Here is a 12,302-nt window from a genome sequence, read left to right on the forward strand (position 1 = left end):
CAAGACTTCCAGCTGTTTTCCAGCTCCAGTTCCAGTGCAAGTCAGATCTTCAGAGCAAAGTTGAGCTTCCTCCAAAAGCCAGGGTCGCTCAGGTCTGCAGAGCGACAGGTACAGTACAGTGCATGTCCAGCAGCAGCAGCAGCAGCTAGTAGTACAGTCTTATACTGTATCTCAGACAGCGCTCCCTAAGTTCGCTCCAGCTGCAGCCACCCTGAGGCAGAGAGAGAGGGGGGCCGAGCCAGCGCTCTTTCACGCTCGCCCTCCGTGTTTTAGGGAGGGGATGATTACTTTTAATTGCAGCATTGCACAGTTCTAAAATGCAGCATCCAGTTGCACTGATTAATAAGGCTAAACTATTAGGAAGAACACTTGTTTTTACACTTGCCTACTTTTGTTCTCTAGACATAGAGAACAAAAGTAGGTAACTACTTAATTATAACTTATACTAAATCATAACTTCACTTGTGACAGTTTGTCCTTGATGAACTTGTATCTTCAAGGTGCAAGTCAAGGAATGCTTTGTCCGATCCTGTTATATTCTGTGTACTGTAGCTTAGGCGATTACTTTTCTATGCCAAATTCATGTCTAATTTTCTGGCACAGACAGAAAAAGATAAAACCTCACTCCTTAAACAAAACAAGGAATTGGCAAAGAATACTTGCAGACACAGACACACACAAACAGACGCACGCACGCACACACGCACATAAATAGGCTACACACACCTCTCAGGAGCAATGACACGATTCACTTCAGTGCAGGACAGGTAGGCCTAGCAGGCACTGACCTTTCATAGCTGCCTAAGGCATTAACATTCCTGCAGGCAAAGACCAAACTATGATTTGAAGATGTTAGTTCATGCTATGAATTTGAGACCATGCAGATTGATTTCAATTTCGCTTTGAAATAAGGAAAAAGAGGTGTTTTCTTAATCTGCTTTTGTAGGAGATGTAGTTTGTAATTTGTAAATCGTCGGCAGCAACATTTCACTGTGACTGTACACCGTAAATTACATGTGACTAATAAAGGAATCTTAAATCTTAAACATGTGAAGTCATTCAGCTGAATGACATGTTTACATTGCTTATCAGAGGAATCCATCATAATCATTATTGCGTACCTTTGCTTATCATCAGTATCATTATTCCGTTCCCAAACAATATGAGCCCCACAATATCTCATCATGTGACGGCTCTAGGAATGACTGCATGTTTTTGTAGCCTAGGGGCTATGATGGCCTACTTCAAACATGGAGGCAGATGGCAATCAAAGGTGAGCTGCCACTCAAGAATGCTGCCATGAAACATGGATCTGTTTAAATCTGGTGCAGCTACGGCAGGTTGTTCACGCCATCGGACCAAATAAAACAAGGTGAGGAGGTGTCAACATTTATCCCTGGTTTTGATATATGAGGATGAGTCAAAGGAGCTTTGGCATTGTTGAACTACAGTCTTGAAGTTCTCTAGGGAACCGACCGCCTTTCCGAAGGTTCCCCATTCCGATGACTGACCATTCATCGGAATGGCGGCCCTTTCTCTTTCTCTCTCTCTCACTATTCCGAAAATTAAAATAGGTCTGCCACTCCGAAAACTGAGTCGCCCGTGTCCCAGAGACCTGACAGTAGGCTATATGGCGAGCCTAAAAAATTCCTATTTCCCATGTACCTATATCAGTGATTTTCACCGGGGACGCGATAGCCTAATTCCGGCTGAAATTACATTTATTCCAGCGAACTCCGAGGTCCTCTGGTAGGCTAATTTTATTACTAGCTATCCGGATCGACATATATTTGAATACCAATTACATAATTTGGGGGCGGGACATTACAATGCATTTCCAGCTTTGTATTGCATGTTGATAGTGGGATAAGGCCTATTTGTGCATACAGTGAGCATTCGTCAGGAGCAGTCTGCAAAACAATGGCAGCGATACAGTGTGGTCCATAGATGTTATATGGCATAATTCACCACAATACGTATCTTCTATGTAAGGCTACTGAAGGATGGCTCTCAACCCGTCTGCGGCAAGCCTATTACGCTATTTATTTATTTTTTGCCACGACATAGCCTAGGCCTATATATTATTAATTATATTATTATTAATATACACAATTAACCTATTATTAGTATTATTGTTATTATTATTATTATTATTGTTGTTGTTATTGTTGTTGTTGTAATTTTCAGAATGGCGGACCTTCCGTAATTTTCGGAATGACGGACTTTCAAAATACAGGTATTTCAGAGTGGCGCCATGTCACCAGTTCTCTACATGCTGCTTTGATGAAAGAAGATAGGCCTAACGGTTTTGTAGGCTACTGTTAACATGTCAGATGATGCTGCAAATGTGAAATGTCCAACCGCTTGCACGTTTAATGAAAAGTTGAGTATAGCCTAGAGAAAGAATAGGACCATATATTAGCGCGGATTTGCATTTTGTAGCATTTTATAACAGATCATCTGGGGCGAGACTGGCTATTCTCCGGCTCACATTCTCTGCGCTACGATCGGATTGTTGCTGACGAATGACGACGACAATATTCTCGGCACCAACAACGATCGTAGCGCAGAGAATGTGAGCCGGAGAATAGCCAGTCTGCGCGCTGGCCTGTGCGCATGCGTGCTGGAGCAAGTGGGGAAAGGCGTGTAAAGATCATATTACAGAGGCTAAAGACCCCGTATTTGAAACCCACAACAATGCCTCGCGTTGAGGAATCTCAACTGTCGATTCATCCAATCTGATTGATGAAAACAACCGTTTAGCGGCCGAAAATAGATTTTGAGAAACTGCATTCTCGGTGCCCCGATCACCGTCATTACATGGATATACTGGCTCGCGCTGGATTTGAAATTTCTTCTACAGGCCTCCGAACTACACCAAAGTGATCTCGGTGAGTCAAACTTCTTATAATATGTCGTAAATAAGGTCCAGGTTGTCAAAAATGAGCATTGCCCTTTAATGGACTTCAGGAACACAGATGTGTTGTGGGCATGTAGATTAGCCTACTAGACCTACTGTATTTGTTAAATAATAGCCTACAGCCACGTTCGCCTACATCGGTTGTTTTAGAGACTTTCTTTTAGGCTACAATAGGACACGACAACTTGTCTGTCATTTCATTTATTTATTTATTGATTATCATTTGCTCTAATTGTTCTAATGTTGGGTTGTTTTTAGGCTATACCATTTTGTTCTGCGAATACAGTAGCCTATCGATGCAGCGCAGGCCTCATTTGAGAATAAAGTACTGTATTTGATCAAAGCACGCACTCAAGTGGAAATTCGGTTATTTTATTATAGGCTACTGTAGGTCTATTATAGGCTAGGCTATATGAGTTTAGTTGGCTATTTGATTGCAATTTTTATGCATTTTCACAAGTAATTAAGGGTATTTATCGGTCAATTATGAGTCTATATGAAACAAGTATACCACTTATTGAATTTGGTGCATTTTAACATAAGTTTCAGTCATCCGGACATTTCAGAGATACGAACGACCTTCGGTCCCGTTGGGTTCGGATAAGTGGGGTCCTACTGTAGTAGCCTATGGACTGCAAACGGAGGTGGAATGATTTGAAAAAGAGAACAAAGGAGACTTCATTTCTGTGCTCCTCAGGATGCAGACCCACATCCATGCGCAGGTCGGCTCTCTCTCGGTGATATGATATCATATATATGATATGATAGGGGGCGTGTCCTCTACTATGGAAATCACTCCCACCAAGTTTGGTAGCTCTGGGACCTTTAGAACCAAAGATATTGAGCAAACACTGTGGACCAATCAGCATTAAGGTGGCGTGGCATCGAATCACGATCAAAATTTGAGGGGGGCTTCCTCGCTCCAGGCTACACCTCTCCAATTTCGTGAAATCAGTGCAGTAGTATCTGCATAATTGTGCATTTGGTTTCTCAAACGGCACCTATGGATGGATAGTGGTCAACACGAGAACCGTTCTTCCCCTTTCCACGCTACACGCTTCATGCCTTTGCAGTATGATTACATAGAAATGTGGGAACAAAGGGTCTAATTTTGAACAAAATACATCTTAGAAATGTGGGAACAGGGCTGTGGGAACATAGGGCTGTGGGAACATAGGGAGGAACCCCTCGCCTTGGTTGGTTCCAATCTCCAGTATCACGTCATAATCGTTCCACCGGTGCCACCATGCACACAACAGCACTGTTTGTAAGCATAAAAAGCAAAACAAAAATCGGAATAATCAGCCATCAGCATCTTATTTCTCCAAAATATGGGCAGTATCGGCCTTGAAAAATCCATATCCTATCTCTAGTTCAGTGTCATATACTGTATAACACAGTATAATATTATGTAACTATGTTTCATGTGCCCGTGCCTCATGCATGTCGACTCAAGGACTTTTTTTTACATACAACCGTTTGCAGCGAAATGAAAGTAGTCGGTGGAGTATGATACATATGCCTGTGTGACTTCGACCATTGCACATTTGCCCTAGGAGAGACTTCGTTTTGTTTGGAATTTCAGTGCAAGTGCAGTCTCCTCCAGTGGGTGCAGAAGTCCAAGGCACCCGGAGGCTTCACAGAGATTGATGGATAGAGAGACAGACAGACAGACAGGCAGATGGCATGTATGTATACATACATACATACAAACGTAAATAAATACATACATACATACATACATACATACATACATACATACATACATACATACACACACACATACATACATACATACATACATACATACATACATACATACATACATACATACATACATACATACATACATACATACATACATACATACAGGCTGTCTAGGTATATCTGGGCTGCACGTCAAGCCATTAACAGAACTGTAGCACTAAACCTCACAGATTCCCCACCTGGCCTGACTGCACGTGGATAACATATGACCTAAGCTTGCCATACTCTATCTCTGATCTATCCAACATGACCAAACTACCTAAATAAGAATCACCTGATCTATGTTGTGAATATAACGACTATAACAAACTAGAAAGTACATTTCCTGGAGAAAATGTGAGGTGGGCTAGCTGCTGCAGCTGTATCTAACAACTACTGCTAGTCCTACTATGGACCGGGCAATCTCCATGGACCCAATGGCAAAGACCGTGTGTCTCTAACCCACTCAGGGGCTAATTTGTGGGGTCCGTGGCGTGGACAGTGGCGTTGTGGCTAGACTCTGCCCCCTCAGGTCAGAGCCTGTCGGGGACAGTGTACCACTCTCTGGGCCACCTACCTGCCCCCAACAGTGAAGAACGTGTGTCTCTAGCCCACTCAGGGGCTGAGTTGTGGGGCCCATGGCGTGGATAGTGGCGTGGTGGTGAGACTCCGCCCCCTCGGATCACAGTGGGTCGAGGGCAGTGCAGTGACCTCCGGGCAATGGCCATGCACCCACCAGCAAAGACCCTGTGTTTCTAGCTCACTCAAAGGCTGAGTTGAGGGGTCTGTGGCGTGGTTAGAAGAGCATAAAAAGGTGTGTGTACCTTTAAGATATCTTCCAGCTCTCTCCTATGAACTGTCACCATAGCAACCACAGCGCAGCAGCATAGCTCTACAGCACCAAAGCACAGAACACACAGAATTCACTGACTCACTCGCCATACGTTTCAATGGGGAGCGCAGTTGCCAAACAAATCGTCACATAGCGAAAATTATAAGTCACACAGCTTAGATACTTACATTGTACGAATCAGCACAGTTGTGTGAACATTTCAATATATAATATGTGTATGAGCTGTTAAAACTGTAGGCATAGCGTCAAGTTAGAAAAAGAGTAAAAATGCAAAATTAGCAGCTCAAAAGCTAGAGTGCGGTGCCATACGTTTCAATGGGGAGCGCAGTTGCCGAACAAATCGTCACCCAGCGAAAACTATAAGACACACAGCTTAGATACTTACATTGTACGAATCAGCACAGTTGTGTGAATGTTTGGATGTATAATATGTGTATGAGCTGTTAAAACTGTAGGAGTGCCAGCAGTTTACAAAATGTGTGAATATCTTCAAAGCAACAGCTGCCACCACTCTAAAAGACTATCTGAATTTATCCCTGAAACAGCTAAACATCATGAACATTTTAAAGTTTGAATGAAGTTTCTAGCACAAAGTATGAAGAACTACAGTAGTTAAGGTTAAAAAAATTGGGGAGAACTATAATAAGGAAAGAAAGAAAGAAAGAAATAGTGGGAATATCCCAAGTTGGGCTAGCTTCTACAAGCTAGCCCACCTAATAAAGAAATAGTGGGACTATTACAAGTTGGGCTAGCTTCTACAAGCTAGCCCACCTAATGATAATTGTACCTAACCCCGAAAACCTATGCGAATCCTCACATTTAGAACAAGCACCAAAAGGGTTACTAAACACCTCAGGCTCTGAACTCTGTGGATTTACAAAGTTGACAGGCTCCTTTGTAGAATATTTTTACTGAGACACCAACCATAGTTTTTTATGTAGGCCTACAAAGCTAAATGTACTGGCAATGGGAAAAATCAACTGTGGTGAGCGCTCCCAGTTAGAGGCTCTGGTACATGTGTGACAGATGAAGGAACACACACATACACACACACACACAAACTAGGCCTCCATATACTCCGTATCCGTGTGTACAGTACGTGCTGGAAGTGAACGCTACACAAGCGGCATTGTCTACATACGGCACTGCAGAATTTATGGGGGTTCTTGGGGAGGGGGGGTTCTTAATTGAGCTCAGCACACACAAGATGAGATAAGATAAGATAGATACACATACATACATACATACATACATACATACATACAGGCTGTGTAGATACAGTATATATAGTAATACACATATACACTATATGAACTAATGTATTGGGACACCTACACATTACACCTACAGGAGCTTTTATGACATCCCATTCTAAATTCATAGGCGTTAATGTGGAGTTGCTTCCACTCTTCAGGCTTTCTACAAGATTTTGGAGTGTGTCTGTGGGATTTTGGCCCATTCAACCAGAAGAGCATATGTGAGGACAGGTTAAAAAGCTGTCTGTTCAGGGCAGGGGGGGATAATGGATCATGGGGGTGGGGGGGGCAGAATCTGTCCGAGGAGTGTCTTCAGTGTCAGTCTATCGCTGCTGTTGAGCTTGCGGACCACGTCAGGAAAGAAGCTGTTGTGGAAGTTTTCCTTCATGGTTATGATGCTCAGCCATCTCCCGTCTCTCTGGCGAGATGAGCAGGTATGAGGTATTAACAGGTGGCAGCTGGGGTGCTTGGTGTGTTTTGTGATGGAGATGGCCTTCCTGCGGCAGCATTGGTTGTAGAGATCCTTGATTGCGGGGAGCTCCATGCCGATGATCTTCTGTGCTGTCTTCACCGCCCTCTGGATGGCACGCCTGCCAGTGCTAAGTACTGCACCACTGTCCTGCTCATTTCGATTTAAATACATTCACTGCATATATTGCAGTGCATACAGTGGACACTGTATACAGACAGGAAGAGTCAGTGACACGGTTTGTGTGATTGGCAAACCCAAACCATTGTCATACACTCTCATGTAATTCAAGAAAATAACCCCCATTTACAATACGCACGTTCCAACAAGTTGCCAGGCAAGCTTAATCTGAGTAAAACTCACAATTGCAGTCTACAATCTACAACCCCTCTGTCTGGAAAGACCTGAGACAGATCACCAACTAGAAACCGAAATCCCCCAGTCCACTGACGACCCACGCCTGGCCAAGACCTGAACGAGTTCTACTGCAGATTTGACAAACAATGCCCCATCAACCCAACCCCCATTCCAACAAGGACCTGGACCTCTCCACAGCTGCCCCTCCCACTGCAGCACAGCCCCTCACCATCCTAGAAAAGGAAGAGAACCGCCTGTTCAAGAGACAGAACCCCCGGAAAGCGGCCAGACCAGACTCTGTCTCCCCCTCCTTGCTGAAGTTCTGCGCTGATAAGCTGTCCCCGGTGTTCACAGACATCTTTAACACCTCACTAAAGACATGCCATGTACCAGCGTGCTTCAAGACCTCCCCAAGAAGGCAAAGATCACCGGCCTAAATGACTTCAGGCCTGTCTCTCTGACCTCTGTAGTAATGAAGAGCGCCTTGTTCTACTGCACCTCAAATCCATCACAGATCCACTCCTGGACCCTCTGCAATTTGCCTACAGAGCGAACAGGTCTGTGGACGACACAGTAAACATGGCCCTTCACTACATTCTTCAGCATCTGGAACACGCAATCACCTACACCAGGATCATGTTTGTGGACTTCAGCTCTGCCTTCAACACCATCCTCCCGCTTACACTGGAGTACGAGTTTTCCCAGCTGCATGTGCCTGACTCTACCTGCAGGTGGATCACTGACTTCCTGTCTGACAGGAAACAACACGTGAAGCTGTGCAAAAACATCTCCGACTCCATGTCCATCAACACCAGCTCCCCACAAGGCTGCGTCTTTTCTCCCCTGCGCTCTCCCTGTACACCAACAGCTGCACCTCCAGCCACCAGTCTCTCAAGCTCCTGAAGTTTGCGGATGACACCACCCTCATCAGACTCATCTCTGAGGGAGACGAGTCTGCCTATAGGTGGGAGATCGACCAGCTGCTGTCCTAGTGCGGCCAAAACAACTTGGAGCTCAACGCTCTCAAGACAGTGGAGATGATCGTAGACTTCAGGAAGAAACCAATCTCCTTCCCCACATCACACTGAGCGACACCCCAGTGTCCACTGTCGATTGCTTCCGCTTCCTAAATGGGAAATGGGACCTAAAATGGGAACTAAACACCAGCTCTCTCGCGAAGAAGGCACAGCAGAGGATGTAGTTCCTGAGGCAGCTGAAGAAATGAAGAAACTTCTTGTTGTCTAAATGCGACGCACCTCGCCAGAAAGCAAATTCCTAGCACGTTGTAAAACTGAATGGCAATAAACGATTTCTGATTCTGATTGTGATTATACCCCCTACCTCCATCGCTGTGCATGTATTCATGAGCTGTGAAGTGCTAGTCATGCTTGGAAAGAGGAAATGTGTTTCCCAACAGAATTTCATCCAGCTGTATATCTGTCATAAATCAAAAGTTTCCTGTGGAGCGAGTCCATTTCATAGAGGTCAAGTCATGGACTACCTTAGTCATAGTCACTGTTATTTAAACACACACCAAATTAGGGCGCGGACTCTAAAGAACAGAAACACATAAAGGTGACATGGCAAGACGAGAAAGGACAACATAATAAACATGGGGGAAATCAAGTACCTTGTACTGTACAAGCTGACCTTGTAATGATAAATAGGATTGCTCAGTGATTGAAGACACATCAACACATGAAGAAACATATGGAACCAATAGAGGACATCCTAACCTATTTTCCTGCTATGTGATTTTGAGATATGATCTCCACCTTTTTGGCAAGTTCACTCACTAACAAATCTTTTGTGTTTTCTTGGTCTGAGATACAAATACAGTACAAATGACCACACATTAACCAGGCCTACATGCACAGATACAGAAGTGCAGATAAAAGGGACCCTGTCGTGCATCCAAAAAAGATCAAGGGACTTCTCAAAAGATCTGATGATATCCAGCACCAATAGGAGAATATCTGAGCTGTGCAGGGCAATCTACTTTTGAACATGAGATCTGATGATATATCAATGATGTCTGCCCTGTATGAATTTAATATGATTGTACTTTGAGTGATCAAATAAAAAAACATTTGATTTTTGAAAATCTGTTTCATCAGTGAATGTTAACACCTGTTTTCCAAAACCCTTAATGATAAATGAGTTGGAGGATTCCCTTTATTGACTGAATAGCTTTGTGGAGAATTGAAACAGCAATTGCCCAGGGATACAACACAAAGGTACAGAAAATCTGTCTTTTTATCCAGACTGAACCATGTTTGGAATGTCTACAGTATATATTACATACATGGTCCCAATCACTGTCAGCTTTGGCCTGCAGGGCGTGGATATTGGTATGGACTGAAGGACAAACAGCACTTCAGACTGTTGTATCACTATTTATACAAAGAACTTATTGGCATACATTTAGTTCACATTTATATTTTTAGAGGCAGCGATGAATTGATATTTGGGGTGGCAGTAGTTCGGTAGAATAGTCGTCTGGGAATCAAAAGGTTCCATGTTCGATTCCACCTTCTCCTGGCAGCGTGTCGAAGTGTCATTGCACAACAAACTGGACTGGACTGACAAGACTGAGGTTCTCTACAGGAAAGGACAAAGCAGACCGTTCTTCCTCAGGAGGCTCAGGTCCGTTCGAAGTGTGTAGCAGTCTACTGAGGATGTTCTACCAGTGTCTCATAGCCAGCGCACTGTTCTTTGCTGTCACCTGCTGGGGAGGCAGCATCAAGTCGGGGGAGTCAAACAAGCTGAACAAGCTGGTGAGGAGGCCTGTCTCCATCGTGGGGCAACAACTGGACAGCCTGGAGTCTGTGGCAGAGAGGAGGATGAGGGATAAACTGAAGTCTATCATAGACAACCCCTCCCATTCCCTCCATGGCGAGCTGTGGCAGACGGGGAGCCTTTTCAGCCACAGGCTCATCCCACCCAGGTGCAATACGGTTCAGATGTTTCTTTGTGCCAGCGGCCATCAGACTATACAACAGTACCTGAGCGTTCCGTGTGTTATAGAGGTGTACACCGTATGTATGTATGTATGTATGTATGTATGTATGTATGTATGTATGTATGTATGTATATATATATATTTATACTCCTTGACTCATATACTTGTATAGTTATATATTTATACAGACTGATTGTATGTGGGTAGATATATATCTTGTACATATATATATATATCATGTACTCCTAGACTTATATACTTTACATTTATACTATTTATACAGACTGAATGATGGATGTACATATACCGGTATATCATATTCTATTCTATACTGCACACTTACTGTATATATGGATGTATATAGCCCCTGATATGCCTTTTTTATGTTTCTACTCCCCCCCCCCCCCCCCCCCCTCATCTATTGTCTCTTTCTTTTTTGTTACTCTGTCTAATGTTTATCTCCTTTCCAACCTTTGTGTAATTTTCAACTGCTGAAATGCCAAATTTCCCCCTGGGGGGATCAATAAAGTCCTATCTCGTCTTATTGGTGTGTGAATGGGTGAATGAGCGGCCATCGTAAAGTGCTTTGGAGGATAAAAGCGCTATATAGTGCAGTACATATACTATTTAGCTAAATATATTCTCTATATATTCTTAGGTAGAATATCTGGCTCTACACATACTGTAGCAGTCACACAATGCAGTAATCACTGAATGCTCCCCATCATCAGGTATGAATCACCCACCTAATGCAACACTACACTCTAGTGGACGAAAAGAGTACTTGTGCAAAGAAAAAAGGGAATTAAACTTCTACGCAGCGATGAGGCGGGGCCAGGCAATTTCAAGTTTAGGAGCAATTCCCTATACCTCCATGAGCAATTCGCCTTATTCACCTCAGCTGCCATATTGGTCAGTCTGACGTAATGAGGGGTGCGGAAGTGCCCGTTGACTTCAATGTTAAAAGTTCGCTGCAAAAACACCACTTCAAGAACCAAAATAGTCAAAATAACAGGCTGAATACACTATCGCTGAATGTGGGATGATATATGTTTATTCATTTTTACAGGTTTTGTTTGCTTTTCTTCATAATTGAACATTATCTTTAGCAGCTGTGTGCTCAGTCAGTGGCCAATCAATCAATGGGGGGCTGGGTAGGGTTGCCAACAGCGACGTCTCCGATTGGTGGAGCTTGCGTTGGATTGTGGGTAGTGTAGTTTTCTCAGTATGAAATGTTCGTTTCAGAGGACAGAATTAAACATATTTTAAAAAAATTCAATTTTTGAGATAATTCTGAAAGAAATCACACTACATCTACCCTTTCATGACAATTTTGCCCTGACTTTTCATGAACATTGGACATGTTTTGAGCGAGAATTTGTAGTAAAGTACAGTATTGCTAATAGTAAAGCATTTTGATGCATCATGCGCACAGTTTTTGATATTTCAAAAATCTGTCTGGATCGTTTGGTGTGGGCTGTCTGATGATGCAGGGTGTGCATTTTGGTTGCAATTGAAAAAAAATGTGGGAGGAGTTAGATTTAGATCAAGTTCTTTTCCATTGACCATTTGAAGGTATAATTCAGAATACTGTGAAAAATTCATTTTTTGACATAAAATTCAGAAATAAATCACACTACATCTGGGATATGTTGCCAATATTGTTACTTTTTATGAGGATGATCAGACATTGATTTGGCGAGAATTCGTAGGAACTGTATACAGAACTGTTAACAGTA

Source organism: Borostomias antarcticus, assembly GCF_949987555.1.
Source record: "Borostomias antarcticus genome assembly, chromosome: 12".
NCBI lineage: Eukaryota > Metazoa > Chordata > Actinopteri > Stomiiformes > Stomiidae > Borostomias > Borostomias antarcticus.